We start from the raw sequence: 20,917 nt of genomic DNA, 5'->3' as shown, positions 1-20,917 counted from the left end.
TAGGAGTGTATTTTGCTGGGATGATCATAAATTGTAGCTGAGCTGATAAACTACACACAGGATACTTCTTTGTTCACAAGGCAGGAAGACGTTTCCTTATTTGGTCTGTACCGGTTTGAACTGGGAAAGCTGACACACGAACCTTTTTTTTCATCTATATAAACTGCTGTGTATCAAATAAACCTTTGAGTCGATTTGGGAAGACAACCTGAAGCAGTCTGTGTTTCCTTGTTCTCCCAAGCTGCTCCCGACGTCGTAACTAACCCAGCTGAATGGCATACCTGAGTGTTACTTTAAATAATTAGGAATCTTAGAAGGAAAGGACAGAACTCTGCTTATCGCTCACGCCACGGAGGAAACCCGGGAAGGCAATTTCCTTCAATTTTGGTGTCAGAAGTGGGATTACTGACAGAAGGTAAATATGCGTCTTTCATATTTATATAGAGACCATATTATACCTCTCTCAGTGATCGATCCATAAAAAAACGGGATATGCTGACGAAGTTTCACTTAGTGATCCAGAGAGATACACTGACTGACTTCCTCAGTCCCCGAATAAAGTAAATTAACCCTTGTGTGGTGTTGGTGGACACAGGAAGTTGCCTGTTGTCTTGAATATTTTAATTTTGTTTAAAAAATAATAATAATAATAATAATTAATTGTTTAATTAAACGTACGTTAAAAAGTGAGAAGTTGCTCACTCAGAAAAAGTGACACAGAAAGTTGCCTGTTGTCTTAAATACTTCTCGTTAAGTGAGAAGTTGCTCATCAAAGAGTGACACAGGGAGTTGCCTGTTATCTTGAAACGTACGTTAAAAAGTGAGAAGTTGCTCACTCACAGAAAGCTAGTAAATAATTAAATTTAATTTTGTTAAAAAAAAAAAAACGAAAGAAAACTGAAAACGGGTCTCACAGACCCGATTACCATACAAGGGTTAAAAGCAGTAAATTAAAAGCAGAAAGACACAGGAAGTTGCCTGTTGTTTTACGAGAAGTTGCTCGTTAAGCGAGAAGTTGCTCGCTAAGTGAGAGTTGCTCACACAAACAAAAAATTGCTAGCAATAAATTTAAAGTGACCTCAGCTGTGCCGCAGCGAAAATACTAACCTAAATCCTCCTAGCGTGTAAACCCCTCTGGAAATCACTGAACATGGGTCAGAATTATTCAAAGACCACAGACAGGTCCGATAAAAAATCTAAAGTACCTGTAAAACCAAAAATTAATAAAATACAAAATAAAGTCTCAAATAACGGCTCAGTATAACTCCCATTTCCGGTTACGTGTAACCTACGTCCGCGAATCGGTGAAGACGTCCATGATCACGTATCCAGAACATGCGGGAGTGCTTATGTGACTGACTTTGTTTACAACTTAAGAAGTTCAATGCATTCTAATTTATTTCCGGAGCCTTATCCCGAACGATTATCGCCAGAAAACAGGTCAGTAGAAATGTTGAATATCATTTGTGATAAGAAAAGTAGTCTGCTTAAAAAGTCCTGTAGAAAATATATGATAGAATGCCGCGACGTGATGCATCAAATGTTACCGCTATGGACAAAAGGAGGGTAAATAATGACAAAGTCGCCGATTTCTTTAAGAATCTAAAGAAATTCCTGCTAACAATGTCCAGAGACAAAATTGACTTAAATGCAGTAACTATGTGTAAACAGAAGCCTGATGAATCCATCCTAGTATTCATAAAACGCTTTATGCACTGTTGGACAAGCTAGAGGTGCAAATTTAGCTCAGTTTTCCAGCAGCCGCAGACACCCAAAGCAAAAATGAATTTGTGTATTTCATTTAACATAAAGGGTGAAATGTTTGCTGACACTGATAACAGCTTATGTTTTCTCTGCCCTATGTACCGACATGATGGAGAAGGAACAGACTCTGTGTCAGCTGGACCCTCAGCAGAGAATGAACTCAACATCCTTTTTGTCCGGTACTCTATGTCACACACTGTGCCAAAAAAAACGTGTACAGACGCCACTACCAGGTAATCCCATGACTGGGAGCCACACTGTTGTTTCTCTCACACTGTTCAACAACATGATAACTGCTCACACAAGTGAAGGTCAAACAGTGATTTTGTCACATAACTCAGACATAGGTTATGATATAACTACACCATGTCGTCACATAGATCTAACCTACCCTATCGACTGTACTATTTCTGCAGTTACATTGCCAGCTGAATACCAGAATATGACATTATGGTCAAAAAGTGAGAATGATATAGGATTTATTGACTGTACACTTTATCACGTACACCTATTAAAACACAACAAGCAGTATATGTCAAGCAGCATCCCATTTCCACGGAAAAAGCCGCAGTCCTAGATGTCATGATAGGAGATTTATTGACTACAGGAGTAATAAAGCCCACACTCCTGTCAATCCTGTGCCAAAGCCTAACAAACCTGGCGTATGGCGTTTCATACAAGACTTAAGGCAAATTAATGCAGTCAACATTCCTCTGCCACCTCTCGTTTCAGATGTTCACAGCATATTGACATGCATTGCATACACATTTTACCGTGGTGGATTTATGCTCCGCTCCTTTTTCTCAGTACCTGTGACACACAGCCGTTATTTGCATTCACACATAGAAATAAGCAGTACACTTGGACTCGTTTGCCCCAAGGCATGATAGACAGCTCTGCTGCTTTCTCAATGGTGCTCCACTCCTCCAGGGCTGCACCCTGATCCACATGTGGATGACCTCCTCCTCTGTGCTGAAAGTGAAAAAACTGTGTCAAACTGCTACACACATGCTTCTCCAGCACCTCCAAAAGACTGGCCACAAAGCATCTGCAAAGAAAATGCAGTACTGTCAGACTTCTGTTCAATATTTGGGATTCACACTGTCTCACGGAAAACGTTCCATGACTGCAGACAGGGTCAAAGCTGTGACCTCCGTCCCTCGTCCCACTACACAGAAGGAAATGTCGTCCTTCTTAGGCATGGTGAACTATTGCAGACAGTGGATACCAGACTGTTCTTTTCATGACCACATTCTGCGTGAATGCTGCAAAAAAGACAAGCCTCCTCGAATACTGTGATCCACAGAAATGACTGTCTCTTTCAATGCATTAAAGGGAGTGCTGACCTCCGCCACTCAAAGGTGCTGCCTGAATTGTTCAGGAATGCCGGCCTGCCTGAGGGCAGTAGTAGCTTGCTCTATCATGATAAGGGACTGCGAGAAGCTCACACTCTAACATGACACTATTCTATACACCAATCACCAGGTCACGACCATTCTAGCAAACATAACTAAACAGCATATGCAAATCTCACTATAAAAGCGAGCAGCACACCTGATTCGCCAGCACATTTATTGATCCTATGCTGTGTTCTTCTGACCGACAGGATGGCTCAGACAGGCTTGACGTTCATGACTGCATGACACGTATACAGGAATCCACAGCACCACGTCCAGATTTAGAGCAAACACCTATCTCAGACTCAGCCACGGTTTATGTGGACGGGTCCTGTTCAAGGCCGAATGACAACTCATTTCTTTGTGGCTATTCAGTGGTAACAGTGCCTGACATCATACTAGAGGCTCACTCATTACCATTTCACTCAGCACAAAAAGCAGAGCTCATGGCTTTAATACGCGCCTGTGAGCTACATTTGGATAAGCATGTGACGATTTACACAGACAGTCGCTATGCATTTGGCGTTGTGCATGACTTTGGCACATTGTGGAGACAGAGAGGATTTAGATCTGCTGATGGAAAATAAATTGCTAAATTGTGATTTTGTTCAAAGACTTTTTCAGGCTATACAGCTGCCATCGGCCGTTGCAGTTGTAAAAACGAAAGGACACAGTACAGCTGACACAGACGAAGCAACAGGTAATGCCTTAGCAGACGTGACAGCCAAGGCTGCAGCTGCATCACAGCTCCCACCTCCGCAGGAAGTATTATCTGTGCCCCTACAGCTGCCACTTAAACTCCCAGACTATTTAGGAACAAATGTTGATTTAAAATTCATACAAGAGCAAGCCTCTGCATGTGATTACACCTATTGGGAGAATAATGACTGTACCTTAGATGACAGAGATGGCTTATACAAAATCTTAAGGGTTTGATTGCCCTCCCATATTCCCTGATGCCAGTCCTTGCCCGACATTTTCACTGTGTGAGTCATGTCGGACAAAGAGGGGTAATAGGGGCAATAAAATCAAGATTTGTAATTGAGAAAACATCACACGCAGTAAAACGCATATTAGCAACCTGTCTAACATGTGCACGAACTAATGTAGGAAAAACAAAAGCGAAACATCAGCATTTACCACAACCAGATTTTCCATTTCATACATTACAAATTGATTTTACACATATGCCAGCACAAGGAAGCATCAAGTACTTACTGGTAATAGTGGATCAATTTAGTAAATGGGTAGAAGCTTATCCAACCTCAAAAGAAACTGCAGAAGTAGTCTATCAAAAGTTGAGCAATGAAATAATACCCAGATTCGGAATACCTCACCAGATTAACAGTGATAGAGGATCTTCATTCACATTAGAAGTAATTCAAAAGTGTGCTAAAACTTTAATGACCTGGGTCAAATTACTTCCTCAAGTCCTCTGTGAGATTGGAATGACTCAATCTGCAGTAACCAAATTATCTCCATTTGAAATAAGATTATTTCCAACACCATGGTCAGCTTCCAGAGGGGCACCGCTAGTAGAAGGTGATGTATATTGCATTGTCCACTGATGTTCACAACCTGATAGAAAAACTGAATAATAACTATCAGAAAGTTTGTCTCTCTCAGCCTTTCCCCTCCACAGTTCCACCAGTGGAGACAAGGAGACGCATGTTGGAGAAGCCACTAAAACCAAGGACTCTCTGGGAGGCCGCGCGTGTTCCAGCCCCAGACTGTACTGGCAGTGACGAAGAACCAGCATCCTCACAGACGGACAACCTCAGTGGATTCATGCCAGCAGGGTTAAGACCAGCCCAATCGGACCATCTCAGGCGTCGGATCAAGCAGACGACATCTCCGGCGAGCCAGCGCCCGGATCCAGTGCACACACGCAATCACTGATTAACACACAACGTCTGAAAGAACAACGACAAGGTACTCAAACATCCAGCAGGAACAGAAAGCCAAAAGTACCACATGATGTCTAACCTGATAAAGCCAGACTCATTTCATCCTGATAATGGAGAAAATGAAATGCCCATTGTCATCATACGACGCTTATTCAATGTCTCTCGAACCTGGGACCAGGCCAGGAGACGACTGAAGAACTGTTTTTCTTATATACTTTCTTATATATTTAGGTTATTTATCATATCTATCGCATTAACCTTAGGATTTCTCTTTGCTATTTTGTATTGTAAACTGCAACCATGTTCACATTTCTGCAGGTCATATTTTGCTGACTATACCTCATGCTCCATTTTGCAAGACACCTACTTAATGCACTCCTCACGTTCCCTAAAATCAGTAAATAGCAACATAGACGCCACTAATAAACCATTTTATGCACCCTCTAGAACAGGAGCTATCGCCTGGTATGAAAATGCCAGAACAGCCGCTCGTGATTTAGGAAACAGTAACTGTTATGTCTGTTCAAAGGCTAATCCAGAACAGGTAATAGTAGGATACCCCATATCCGGTTTCCCCCTCACTGAGGGACTAGAGAAAATCAGTGGAAATAATGCTCTCTTTAAAGACGCTTTACAGTTGACTCTGAGCCCTCTCGACTGCCTACTTAGACACGCACACACACCAACTAACCCTGAGACTCCATTAGGCGAATTATTGAAGTTATCTAATGACACCGCAGGGACCTGCGCCCCAATGAAACGCCCTAAGAATAGGTTAAAGCCCTCACTGCCCTTAGGACAGATCCCTCTCCATTTTAATACTAGTATGATATGTCTGCGCAGACTAAAGTTAACTGGCCCAGACACACACATAGATTATACAAAGGATAACTATACATTCTTCTCTGACTCCCCAGGTGCACGCTGTAATGAGACATGGCTAGCTGTCTCTGTGGCTGAAGTTGTATCATATCTGGAGGAACACACACACAGTTCAAGTTCGAGCAGAGAATCGATCATTGTTCCCCCAGACGGTGTCTTAAATGATACTGACTGGGGGGAGTTAGTTAAATCACACATGGTCACGCGCCTGACCAGACCAATCCCACATGCTTATTGGTTGTGCAATAATACCCTTAGATTAGCTTTACCTGTTGATTGGACCGGTACCTGTGGTCTAGTAACCGTTGATGTATGCTGTACTTTCATTCCCAATAATACCGCTCCTAACGGTTCATTCACACAAGCTATGAATAAACTTGAAGCATTGCAGATAGAACTAATTGCCAATGCAGGTCACGGTCAGTGGCTACATAAGTGGCTACAGGACACGTTTGGAAGATGGAAGGAACTAATTGTAGCCTTTGTAACCGTTGCAGCATGTTTTTGATGATTATTGTCTGTTGTGTGGTACCCTGTGTACGTTCAATGATAACCCGTATAGCTACTAGTACAGCTACTTCAATGTATTTGCAATTGGCACAAATTGACCCAGATTATGTGTCAGATGTTACCAATGATGTTCCTGATGTGTATATTGAACATTAGGTTGTGAACTATTACATTTTATGATTTGCTTTTTATATTATGTTATTACATTTGTGATTTTTCCTTTCTATTTGAGTTATTATTTTTAAAAATAATAAAAGAGGGGAACTGTTAGGTATTTTGATACCATAGTAGCATTTACAGGATATTGTTTTATACAGGAAAACTCTGTCATTCAATAAGGCCCCTTTGTTTTAGTTATTTTTCTCTCTGACCCAAGAATTAATGTGTAGGACTCACAAGCTGGTACCCCAAGGTCGAAAACACCACAGAGATGAGACCACTTCCTTACTCCCATCCTCCCTTTTTCTTTATCTCCTGGAAAAGGCTCGTTAAAGGCTAGGTGGTTTGTTTCAGAATTCACTAATGAAAGAACTCTGTATTTTATGTCTAGGAGTGTATTTTGCTGGGATGATCATAAATTGTAGCTGAGCTGATAAACTACACACAGGATACTTCTTTGTTCACAAGGCAGGAAGACGTTTCCTTATTTGGTCTGTACCGGTTTGAACTGGGAAAGCTGACACACGAACCTTTTTTTTCATCTATATAAACTGCTGTGTATCAAATAAACCTTTGAGTCGATTTGGGAAGACAACCTGAAGCAGTCTGTGTTTCCTTGTTCTCCCAAGCTGCTCCCGACGTCGTAACTAACCCAGCTGAATGGCATACCTGAGTGTTACTTTAAATAATTAGGAATCTTAGAAGGAAAGGACAGAACTCTGCTTATCGCTCACGCCACGGAGGAAACCCGGGAAGGCAATTTCCTTCAGTTCTGACACACACAACAAAACTATTGACTACACTACACACTAACTACACAAGATTTGCGCCAAATGTCGCAAATCTCTCACATCTCACTCCTAAAACTTCCCCCTTCCTAAACAAGTGGTCATGGCCATGTTGCCATATCATTTTTTGATTGGTCGACATGGTACATTTTGTGACCAATAGGAAAGTGTGGGGGGTTTTTGGTGTCGTGTTTGCTCACAGGCGGAGAGTGCTTTTGAGCGTTTTCCTTATAAAACGCCGTTTTTTACCGTTTCTTCCCGCAGTAAATATAAACAAGGATAGTGCTCAGGAAGAAAACCAAACATTGCAAATATTTTTAATCATAACTCTGGTTTTACGTGGCCTATCAACACAATTTAAAAACTGGTATAAAGTCCACACTTTTTCCATCAATTGTTCCGTCTGTCCTGCTCACAGCTCCAAAGGTTGTCCATGTTGTCATTAACGTGGTTTCACTCCACATCAGCCACGGCGCTTTGCTAGCTAAAACACCGGTGTTGGCACATAAGGACGCTGTCATAGCCTGTCAGCGACGTTGATTAGCTGCTTATATACGAATGTGAATTGCATTATTGGCTGGACTATCGGATAAGGTGGCATCGTTCTAATCCCATACGGGAGCAGCCAGTCACTTACTGACTAACACTGCAAAACAGAATTGTTAACGTACTCATTTTAATTTCAATTCACGTTAGATTTTTTTTTGTGCGCAACGCAGATTTTCTGTGCGCAGAGACCGTGCCAGCAGTGCGCAACTGCGCACGCGCGCAGCTTAGAAGGAACATTGCTGGTCTCTCTCTCTGATGGCTGCTGACGTTGATGGGCCTGGAGCAAATTCTATTGTGACAACCTGCCCACTGTGTGGACAGGTTGCTGTTAGTTAGCTTTGCTGTTAGTTCCAGAATGAATTCAATTTTATTTTTCACTGGGCTTGGACCTTGTAGATTCACTTTCATTAACATCTCAATGTTAAACTTTATCAAGTCAAGTCAAGTCAAAGTAAAAAAAAAACTTTATTTAGCCCCCCAAAAACGTTATTTATCGTAACAGCTGGAGAACAGCCTCCCTCCCCTGCCAGTCTTTCACTCTTAGCTTCACCTCCTGAGCTCTGCTCTTTAGGCCTGAGACTCCTATTTGTCTACTCTGCTCCAGATTTCTGTTTATTGTTCCAATTGGTTCTCCACCCTCTGGGCTCTCTGCTCAGTTCAACTAAGCTTTCTCCACAGCTCTGTAGATCTTTGGCACAAACTATCATCAAGTCAGTTTGTGACTTTTAGCACTGCTTCTTTCATATTGTTTCTAATGCGGCCCTCACTCAGTTTTGTGGAAGTGACTCTGACAGCTTACTGATTTGACAAAGCTATATGATTACTTCTGCCACGGCACTCTCTGGTATGTGCAGAACAGCTTGCTTCTCTAACAGAAGAGATATTAAATTGTGCTGTAGCTGTTTTCTAACTCACAAAGACAACTTTCACCATTTTCTTCACTTACATCCCCTAACGCCCCCTTATTTTCAGCATGTAACATTTGTTCTTGTGGAGCACCACTGCCATGGGTTAGATAATCACAACCAACAATTAATTTCTGATTTGAATTTCTTCCAACATCACTCTCCTTCAGAGTTTGTTTTGGTAACCAATTTTAATGAAGGACAATGTCTGTCTGTACCTCATGTGCTCAAAACAATTTTTCCAGTTCTCCTTCTGCTCACCTACTTACTATACTTCAGCTGCTGTGTGACCCCCTCCGGGTAGAGGCCCTCCACCCCTCTTCACACAGAAAGCACAGGTCAGCTGACACAAGGCAAACATCTGCAGCCACAGCTGCATGAAGAGGTGAATGTTTTCTGTCAGGACCCTTCATGATCATACTGGATAATAAAAGAGTTCAATGTCTCATCGTGAGAAAACAAAGATCTCATCAGAGGCTCAAACATAGCTCAACAGCGCCAGTGACAACATACCTGTGATGAACTGATTGTTGAACAACTGGAGGTTTTCTCCGGTCCAAAGCAGAACCAGCTCCAGCCTCCAGAAGTCCAACATGGAGTTGCTGTCTCCAGTCTGGATGTGATCCAGTCATGTAGTTCAGCAGGAAGTTCAGATGCAGTTGTGCATACCTTCATCTATGATGACATAAGGTAATCTTTATCGTAGGAGCCTGAACTGGAAAATTGATGAATCAACATAACAAATTGAATGTGATAGGAATATGATTCTGCTTTCTCTGACTTGTATGGTGTTTCATAATCCTTGTATCATTAGGATGTTACAAAAAAATGTACACAATCCATTTTGGGGGGAGGGGGGGGGGCAATTTGAAACCTATAATTTGCTTAATTTTACATATTTTATTGGTGCAATTTGTCTCACTGCGCCTACTTCCTGTGGAAAAACAACAATAAGGAAAGGTTGTGAGATGCCCAAATTGCAATATCCTGTACAATGTGTTGTAAGTGGAAGAAAATGGATGGAAATGGATTTAAAACACCTCTTAAAATCCATTTTTACTTCTTGGAATATGTATGACCCTGATTTTATTGTTTTAAATTTTATTCTATCCATCCATCCATTCGCTTCCGCTTATCCTTTTCAGGGTCGCGGGAGCCTATCCCAGCTGTCATAGGGCGAAAGGCAGGGTACACCCTGGACAGGTCGCCAGTCTGTCGCAGGGCCAACACACAGGGACAGACAACCATTCACACTCACATTCACACCTAGTGACAATTTGGATTAATCAATTAACCTATCCCCACAAGCTGCATGTCTTTGGACGGTGGGAGGAAGCCGGAGTACCCGGAGAGAACCCACGCAAACACGGGGAGAACATGCAAACTCCACACAGAAAGACCCCGGCCTGATGGTGGAATTGAACTCAGGACCTTCTTGCTGTGCGGCAACAGTGCTAACCACCGTGCCACCGTGCTAATTATCATAAATTTTATTTTTTATTTCTATTTTTATTCAATGTATCATTTTGGGGCATGTTAAGTGTACAGCACTTTGTTTTCAGCTCGGAGTTGTTCTGAAAGTGCTATGTAAATAAATTGTTTGCTTGCTTGTTCATATGTAAATAGGACTGTGTAGAGCCATTTGTCAGGGCAATTTTCAGTTATGTTTCTGAATCACATCTGATATTGTAAATTTGTGTTCATGAGGTCCCTGAATGCAGGTGAGTGACCAATCAGGTCCCTCTTAATACAAAGATCTTTGACCCGTGTAATTTCCATGACTGTAGAAAACAGTTTTCTGCAGTAATTGAAATTAGTCCAGTTTACTGAAGAACACCTCAGGCTGTCAGGTTAAAACAGTCGGTCGTGTTTTCGTAACATAAACACTGGCCCTCCTCTCAGAGCCTACGCTCTATCTGCTATTCCCGAACAGAGATACGGAAGTTTCTCCGTGACTGCAGCTGCCAGTCAAAGCTCTCATGATGGCGTTACAACCCAATTTAACATAGTAGGAATTAGAATCAAACTTATGGGAAAGGAGACCCCTTGGACATAAATCAGCGTGATGAGAACTATTGATAACAAAAGAAAGAATCTTTGGAAAAAATGTATCTGAGGAGAATTAATTTATTTTAGACCGACCCCAGTCCTATCCGCCAACATGGAGGAGGCGGGGTTTATGACCTATACTGCTGCCAGACACCAGGGGGCGATAGAGACATATCTGCCATGTTTTCTACAGTCATTCTGTAATTTTCTCTGATTGGCTGTGGACACTGAAAAGCCTAAGCATTATGACATGTGATCGAACACACATGTGTGATCTTCAACAAATCTGCACCTGTATACAGACTGAAAACAAGCAAGCCAGCCTGATGAAGGTTTGATTACAAACCTGCAATGTGTACTTCATCCAAAAACACACCCTCAACTATGACCGATCCCATCACCCTTTGTAGACAGAGAGGAAGGGAGAGAGAACAGTCTGATGAACACCCCTCCTACTAACTTACAGGAGACTGACCCCGGCCAATCAGTGCCAAGGGACCAGAGGATTAAAACGATCTCCAATCTGGGAGCGGAAGGCCCCTGGCGGAGAGGGATCACCTCCCCCTGCCCAGCCACCCCAACCTCTTGTGGAGCTGAGTAGCAATGTGGTTGATCTCGCAAAGACAGAATCCAACCCCTCAGAAACCAGTGGAGGCAAAACAACCAAAGTATCCATACCACACACTGTAGCACACTACAGACTGACCCCCATAAACCTAAATATACTGAGGTCCAGTGTGCAGACCCGCCTCCAAACAAAACCAGCAGAGAATTCTCCTCCTGCTTCACCGCCCTCACCAAAACCTTCATCTGAGACTCCAATGTTGCCAGACTCCCACCTTTTGCAAAAAAGGGAGTGCAGATTGATAGCTTTGCAGGAGCAAAATAGTGCCAAGCAGAAGCCGTGCTGGAGAAAGCAACCTGCAGCATGATGGTGGATAAATTTGTCTTATCCTTTGGCCGGAACAACAGGTCACAGAAGGATTAAAAAAAAAATGCCGGTGACTGAGCTGAAAGGGGCACTGAAGACAGCCCAAAAGAGATTTCCGGAAGCTGAAATCTTTATCCCGGTCATCAGTTTCTCCAATGCCCTTCCCCACAAAGAACACTTTTAAGGTTTGGAGGAACACATTCCTGTATATCCTGCTTTTAACTTTTGCACTGAGACAGTATTAATTGGATTAAAAAATAAATGCAATGTTTGTGTTTCAGTATTAGAATGAATATGTAAATCAAACATCCCCATAAGCTCGAAGCAGTGGGAGGGGGAGAATGGTGTAGTAAACCTTTCTAAAGAATTTCACCCTTCCACTCCTCAGCTGAATAGGGGTCGCAATTTAATTCCCACAAAGGGCTACAATAAAAATCTATGGTTCCAATGTAAATATGATATCCAACAATATCATAGAAGGGTCAAATTGGCTATATATTATTGGAATAAAAACGATTCGGAACTTCAGCCTTTTACCCTAAAATCTGACTGGTCTCGCCACATAGGTCAGCATCCGCACCTGGTGAGAGCTGTACTGGGATTATTTCCAAAACTATTTTCGAATAAGTTGCATCAAACCTAACTTAACTACAGCAGAAACAAAAGCTTTAAAAAAATCTAGGAAAACAAATTATTCTAAAACCAGCAGACAAGGCGAGTGCTGAAGTGATTTTGGACAAAGAGAAGGAGAGAGGCTACAGGCAGCTGAATGACAAAACGTACTACTTCAAGTTAAAGAAACCAGTTTATTTAGACACAATACCAATAGTTGAAAAGGTAATTAATAACTTGTATCAGAAGAAGCACAAGAAGTATTTATTGAGCCAAGGACAGGGCTCTTCTATAACTAGAAGCCCCCATTGAATCCTTTCTGTTTACAATTGACATTGATAGCCTCTATACAAATATAGACATTAAAGAAGGAATAAATGCAGTAAGGAGAATTTTTCAGAAATTCTCACAAGAGAAGACCAGACAAATTATTACTGGAACTGTTGGAAGTCATCCTAATGAAAAATGATTGTGAATTCAACAGGGACTTCTATTTGCAAATAAAAGGGGTGGTGATGGTGAAATGTTTGCCCCTGCATACGCCATACATCATGGCAGAGTGGGAGACCTCTGTCTTAAAAAAATATGAGAAAAAAACATTACATTATTATCGGTTTCCTGATGATATTTGGGGAATGTGGTAACATTCTGAACAAGATTTTGAGGTGTTTTTAAGGACTCTGAACAACCATAATGCCTCGATTAAGCTTAAATCCATTATTTAAAAAAACTCAATTGATTCCTTGGATACAACCACATTTAAGGGGCCAAATTTTCTGAATAACCATGGACTGGATGTAACAGTATTTTTCAAACAAACAGATACACATGTCCTCTTGTTTAAGACAAGCTTTCATCCAAAGCATACATTTGCTGGACTAATTACGTCCCAATTATTGAGATTTCACAGGATCTGAACTCAGCAGACTGATTTCAGGAAAGCTACTAAAATTCGATTCTCGGCATTGTCCACAAGAGGGTACTGTCGCTTTTCCTTAAGGAAGTGTTTCAAATCCATGTTACAGATCAGGCCCATTGATGTCTCTCCTCTTCTCCCAGTGGTTACCACGTTTGTTAGGAACCACTTTCAGAAACTTGTTCAGGACACCAAAATGTTTTGAGATTATAAGTTAATTGCAGCCTTTAGGAGAAATAAAAACCCAAGAGATGATCTTATAAAGGCCAAAATCGGACCACTCTCTGAGGCTAGACCCAGACCTCAGAGGCAAATTTTTCAGCACCGTAAATAGTTGCACAGTTTTTAAAATGACAGTGTTTTCCTTTCACAATGTAAGGGTAATCAGCGTTCTAAGAACTATGTTTAATCAATAACTTGTAAGAAGTGTGGAACACAATATGTAGGAGTGTCATGGTACTGGGTTTTATTGAAGTTTAAGTTTTATTCTTGGATTGGTTGTTCTTCGTGGTTTTGGCTCTCTTTATTGTTTTTGCCTTTGCCTTCCCAGAGTTCCACGTTTCATGTCTAGTCACCCTTGTCTCCATGTTCCTTCTGTCTCCCCAGTCAGTTATGTCTCCACGTCCCAGTGTCAAGTCTACGTCTTTGTGAATGTTTCTTGGTTCCTGTTTTACTTTGACACTCTTGCGTCCCCTGCTGAATGTTTTCAGTTTTGCTATGTTTTCTTTGTTATTATGTTTTGTTCCTCGTATCTAGTATTTGAGTTTTCACAGCACACTTAAGGCTGCCTCTTTCAGTTAAACTTGTGATTAGGCAACTTCTCTCAGGGTTTCATATTCCCGGTTCACTGATATGATCTTTAGCATAATCCAGTCTCTTTTTTTCTGTACTTCTTGCTTGTTTTGCAGGGAGGAGAGAATAGACTTTACTGCATTATTTGTGTAATTTTTGCCCCACACAAAAATTAAGTAAAATGAATACAAATGGGTTCATACTTACCTGAGTATTCTTACCTTCTGCTTTTAAGTACTTGATCCATAAGTAATAAAGGTGAATTCAGTTTGAGAACTGTTCATTATCATTATGGGAGAGGGAGGGGTAGTGTGTTGCATGCAAACACGTCTTTATTTGTAAATAGAGATAAGTTCACTATCATATGTACAGAAATAACAGTAAATAATTTGTCTGGAGGAAGAACAGTGAATATTTGAGGGGGGTTCCCTTTAATTACGCATTTATACAGGGCGTGTGATACGCGACAGCACACGGGCCCCTGTATGCCAGTGGAACCTGTCAAAAATTGGTCAAATGCAACAATGAAGGAAGATGCACCTTTAGTGGATTTTATTTTTATTTGTTTCTGTGGTAAGTTTATCAAAGATTCACACATTTTCTCTCTGAGATTACTTAAATTAAATAAATGCATTTTGAAGTTTTATTCTTCCTGCAGTGCTAGCACAAGTCCTGATGACATCTAACTTTTCCATAGCTCTTTATCTAATCTGAAAAATACCTGTTTTACAACAGGATTTCATTTGCATTCAATATGAAAATATACAAGAACTTTTATTACTTTTTTCTTAAAAGGAATAAAATATTCAGACACTCGAGTGTAGAAAAACTTTTTCTCAGACGCTGTAAACCAGATGACAGGGAGAGCTCGCTCTCACTCCCACTCACAAAAACCACAATCAGAACTAATTTCCTGTAGATTTCTTTCCTCCCCTCCATCACATCATCTTATGCTACATAAAGACTGAACTCAACAAAGAAATCAAATCTATTACTTACCAAGCAACAAGAGACCATTGCAATGCATGTAAAACAACAACAACAACAACAACAACAACAAACAGTTACAAACATCAGACAGATCACTTCTCAGTTCTACCAATAAATTCATAAACAGAAAGATGGAAAAAAATAAAATACAAATTTAAAAAACAACGTGTTGTTGATACAGACATTAGCATCTACATCCTCTTGTTTTGTTAGTTCTTCATTGGAGTACAAGTGGTTTGTCATCATCAGAATCTATCTCAGTGTGTTCATTGGATATACTGCATTTCTCAACAAGTCCCTGCTTATTTACTTCCAAGGACACACTGTCCAGCCATCAGGAAAAAAAGGGGGATGGTATGAAGAGATGGGAAGAACAAAAAAAAAGACTAGATCTAAAACCACACTGTGTCGCTGTTTATCAGTTATGAAAAATCCAGCACCAGTGAGGTAAAAGGCCATTTTTCTATTTCTTCATTTGTGTTTTGCACACGACATTTTTTAAACAACAAAACATCACAGTTCAGAAAATAATAAAACACACTCCTCCCCTTTAACTGACCCTGACCCTAAAGATTTATCCATTAGACATATTTCACAAGAGTCTTTGGCAGAAACAAAAGGCCATTGACTAGAACAGTAAGAATCATAGATAGGCTTCCCTATCATTTTCTTCTTAACACTTATAATGTGAGAGTGAAATCAGCCACATTATTCCACTTTACTCTTTTCTATATAACTGATATCTTGATGCATGCTCAATCATCCAGGTAAAGAAATCTCAAAGAGTTGATTCTGTTCATCTGGACGTAGCGTTTTCAGTGAGAGAGAGAAATTTTTCGTCACTCATCCAAGTAACTTCTTCAGTCTCAGCTCACTGCAGGTTTCCCCAACCTTATAAACAGCACATTTGCATAATGACTGAAACTAGCACCACTGGTGAAGAATGGGCTGTGAGGTCAGCTTTTGATAATTATTATGATCAAAGACCATCCATCATTGGCCGTGAGACCACGACTGACGAAGCATTTCTCCCTCTGAAAACGCTACATCCAGACAAACAAAATCAAGTTCTTGGGGTTTATAACTGAGAGCGTGATTACAGAGAGCTTTTATTACATTATTGAAAAAGTATGAATTTCTGAACTAATTATGTTGTTAATTCAGAATAACACTTTTACAAAAGTGACTACTTACTATGAAATACAATAACTAACACAATTTCACACCTGTGAAGGTATTTGGTTTTATAGATACATGTAATAGTTTGATTTGTCAGTTAGTGAAGCTACTTTAAATTACTTTACTTGTGACACAATGTTAGCTGTGAGTTCATGAAACTTCATAGAGTATATAAAAGGAGTACATATACTGTCAAGTCAAGTGTTGGTTTAAGTAATTATCATCTTGCTTTGTGAAACCAAAGTTATCAATTTGAATGAGAGACTGAGCTGAAGGGCACACAATAGTTCTACATGAGATCCTGTTTTCACTGGTTGACAAAGCATAACATGCTTTTTCTTTTGACTCTAAATTGGACTACAGTTTATTTGACAAACATAATGTGTTACTGAAGGCAACTTCAAGATAGTGATTGACTAATAACCTAATTGGGAAAATATTTATCGAGACCATATACACATCTCATTTCTTTCGGTTAATGGCGTTACACCGTGCTAGCCATGAAAAAGAAGGTTCAAGGCACTTCCACATTAGCCTCTGTTTTCATACATGGGAGCTTTGTAAACTTTTAATAAAGTCTACGCTTACCTCACGTTGTCTGCTTGCTTTCAGCAGCCATAGACAAAGGTCATGCTAAGTCAAACATACATTCAAGTGACCTCAAGATTATAAGAATCAGAAACTGTACAGACAAAGGTCTAAACCCAACCCTAACAAAATCCTAACAGTGTATGTCAGCATTTGTCTGTGTAAGTGTGTAAGATGCTGTACTAAAAACAACACAAGTATTCTAACAAGATATAATTCCTTAGGTCCTATTGATCTCACTATTCAAACTTTGTTGCTGAAAAACATACTTTAAAGGCTTTTGTGGGATAATCATCTACTTGTACAATATCTCGTGCAACTTTATGCAAAATATATTATACAAGACAAGAAAAAACAAAAATATAACGTACATAAGTATTTGGTGAATACTTTGTTGAATCACTTTTGGCAGCAATTACAGCCTCAGATTTTTTTTTTAGTATGATGCGCCAAGCTTGACATACCTACTTACAATTTCTCCCATTCTTCTTTGCTGAATCTTTCAAGCTTCATCAGGTTGGATGTGGAGAACTGGTGAACAGCCATTTTCAGATCCTTTCAGATATTCAGTCAGCTTCAAGTCTAGCCTCTGGTTCAGGACATTCACAAATTGGTCCCAAAGCCACTCCCACTCCTTTGTTATCTGGGCTGTGTGCTTAGAGTCTTGATCCTTTAGGTTCAAAGTGCTCTAAAAGGTTATCATCAAAGATTTCCATGTAGATTTCTGTATTAATCTTTCCCTTAACCCTAAACTAGGCCTTACAGTTTTCCACCCTGACTCCTGCTGGCAAAAAAAGCATCCTGACAGTATGATGCTGCCACCACCATGCTTCACTGTAGTAATTATACTGACCAGGTGATGAGCAGTTCCAGGTTTACATAAGACACGACACTTTGCATTCAAGCCAAAGATTTCAATCTTTGTTTCATCAGAGCAGAGAATTTTGTTTATCATGCTCTGAGAGTTACCTGGATAGTGCCTTTTGGCAATAATACTGTTCAGATTGGCTGAGCAGCCAGCTCTGGGAAGAGTCCTGGTGACCTTCAATGCTGCAGACGTTTTTCTGTACCCTTCCCTGATCTGTTTGTCAATACAATCCTGTCTCAGAGATCTACAGACAATTCTTTGGACTTCATGGCTTAGCCTGGTTTGTCTATTAGTTCACAGTGGATGTCAGTTTACATTCACTGAAAACTATGGGACTATATACAAGTATGTGTAAATAAACTACCAGTCAAAAGTTTAGACACATCTTCACATTTAATGTTTTTTCTTTATTATCATGTTTATTTACTTTGTAGATTCTCACTGAAGGCATCAAAACTATCAGTGAATACATGAAATTATGTAGTAAACAAAAAAGTGTGAAATAACTCAAAACATGTTTTATATTTTAGATTCTTAAAAATAGCCACTCTTCATGAGGAAGTCACCTGAAATGGTTTTCCAACAGTCTTGAAGGAGTTCACAGAGATGCTGAGCACTTGTTAGCCCCTTTGCCCTCACTCTGCGGTCCATCTTATCACAAACCATCTCAACTGCGTTTAGGTCAGGTGACTGCGGAGGCCAGGCCATCTGGCGCAGCACTCCATCACTCTCCTTCTTGGTCAGAGAGGCCTTACACAGCCTGGAGGTGTGTTTGGGGTCACTGTCATGTTGAAAAATAAATGATGGTCCAACTAAACAAAAACTGGATGGGATGGTATGTCACTGGAGGATGCTGTGGTAGCCATACTGGTTCAGTGTGCCTTCAGTTTTGAATAAATCCTCAACCAGCAAAGCACTCCTACACCACCACACCTCCTCCTCCATGCTTCATGGTGGGAACCATGCATGTAGAGACCATCAGTTCACCTTTTCTGCATTGCACAAAGATAGGGAGGGTGGAACCAAACATCTCAAATTTGGACTCATCAGACCAAAGCAGAGATTTCCACTGGTCTAATGTCCATTCCTTGTATTGGCCCAAACAACTCTCTTTTGCTTGGTGCTTTTCCTTAGTAGTGGCTTTTTAGCAGCTATTTGACCATAAAGGGCAAATAGCAGATTCATGCAGTCTCCTCTGAACAGTTGATGTAGAGATGTGTCTGGTACTCGAACTCTGTGTGGCATTTATCTGGGCTCTAATCTGAGGTGCTGTTAACTTGTGATTTTTGAAGCTGGTGACTTGGATATATTTATCCTCAGCAGCAGAGGTGACTCTTTGTCTTCCTTTCCTGAGGCGGTCCACATGTGAGCCAGTTTCATCATAGTGCTTGATGGTTTTTGTGACTGCACTTGGGAACACATTCAAAATTTTCCAGACTGACGGACTGTCAGTTCTTAAAGTAATGATGAACTGTTGTTTCTCTTTACTAGTCCTTGCCATATGAATTCTAACAGTTGTCAAATTAGGGCTGTCAGCTCTGTGCCAACCTGACTTCTGCACAGCACAACTGATGGTCCATTTCATTTCAACCATTTCAGGTTATCGCAGCCCTGTCAGCAAAGCAAATGGTAGCTACTTTCAGAATTCTAAAACATAAGATATGTATAAAGTTATTTATCCTTTTTTCGTTGCTGCATAATTCCATATAGCTTGACTCATATAATAGATGTCTTCAGTATGTGTTTGCAAAAATAAAGAAAAACCATTAAATGACAAGGTGTGTCCAAACTTTTGACTGGTAGTGTATATATGTCTTTAATAAATTTGTTGTAATATACTGTAAGGTAAAGACCCTAGAACACAGGTGTCGAACTCCAGGCCTCGAGGGCCGGTGTCCTGCATGTTTTAGATGTGTCCTTGATCCAACACAGCTGATTTAAATGGCTAAATTATCACCTCAACATGTCTTGAAGTTCTCCAGAAGCCTGTTAATGAACTAATAATTTGATTCAGGTGTGTTGAAACGGGGTGATATCTAAAACCTGCGGGACACCGGCCCTCGAGGCCTGGAGTTCGACACCCCTGCCCTAGAATAACAATAACCAACCCCAGAATAAACCCAACAATCAGTCAACCGCCTATGAGCAAGCACCTGGGAACTACAAATAAGCCCACAGTCTGAGAGTGAAGTGCTCTGCTGGGGTGATATAGTCCTGTAAAGCTCTTTAAAATAAAATGGGGACTAATTTTACAAGACCTTGTATGTGATGAGAAGGATTTTAAATTTGATTCTGGATTTAACAGGGAGCCAATGAAGAGCAGCCAGTATGGGCGAAATACCCTCTCTGTCTAGTCCCTGTCAGTACTCTTGCTGTAGCATTTTGGATCAACTAAAAGCTCCTCAGGGAGTTTTTAGGAAATGCTGATAATTACAGTAGTCCAGCACAGAAGTGATAAACGTGACTTTCAGCATCACTCTGAGAAAGGATGTTTCTAATTTTAGATATGTACCACTAGTCTAGTAATTTCTTGAGCATTTTATTTTGGAAATGTTCCATACTGTACCTGCAGTTGTACATTTTAACACAGAAATTAAAATGTGTAAATCTGTTACATAATATGTTTAATTTTGTTACCAACAAGTGCAGAAACCAACAGCTGCCTAGAACAGTAGAAAAAATACAATAACATTTTGGTTGATTTTAAGGTAACTTATTTTGCTCATATACGTTCCTGAAAATGAGTCCCTATCTAACGTTACTTCACAGTAAGTTTTCATAATAAATGTACACTTTTCTTGAAAGATAAAGTTATGGCAGAAAGCTGCCCCTCCCTATATCTAGCTTTTGCAAGACTGCTCTTCTACTTTAAAGGGATTCTGTCTTCCCTGCTGTCACATGGTGCTGCTCGCAGGGAAGGTAAAATTGCATACTGTCCCAACAAAAAAAAATGTAATTGCATTAAATATAACAAGCCAATACTTCACAGTGTAGTTATCACCACTTAAACAATTTCTTTTACAGTTTGTAGTTAGTAATTGTCTGGGTCATTGTTGCAAATACACTAATAATTTACAGCTAAGTTAATAGCTTGGTTTTTGGGAGTTTACTGGGAAAATAAGGGGCCTGTC

At 40.4% G+C, this 20,917-nt stretch overlaps 1 long non-coding RNA gene across 1 annotated transcript; it reads right to left on the bottom strand.

Annotated features, from left to right (window-relative positions):
- Positions 1–426: 426 nt before the first annotated feature.
- On the bottom strand, positions 427–7,388 carry LOC309692878. Its single transcript, XR_014272510.1, has 2 exons — positions 729–7,388; positions 427–603 (listed from the first exon to the last, which is right to left on the bottom strand). It is a non-coding gene; the product is annotated as an uncharacterized lncRNA (long non-coding RNA).
- Positions 7,389–20,917: the final 13,529 nt, after the last annotated feature.

The sequence above is a fragment of the Aulonocara stuartgranti genome, assembly GCF_965226115.1.
Source record: "Aulonocara stuartgranti genome assembly, chromosome: 17".
Taxonomy (NCBI): domain Eukaryota; kingdom Metazoa; phylum Chordata; class Actinopteri; order Cichliformes; family Cichlidae; genus Aulonocara; species Aulonocara stuartgranti.
This window is presented reverse-complemented; position numbering and strand designations above follow the sequence as displayed.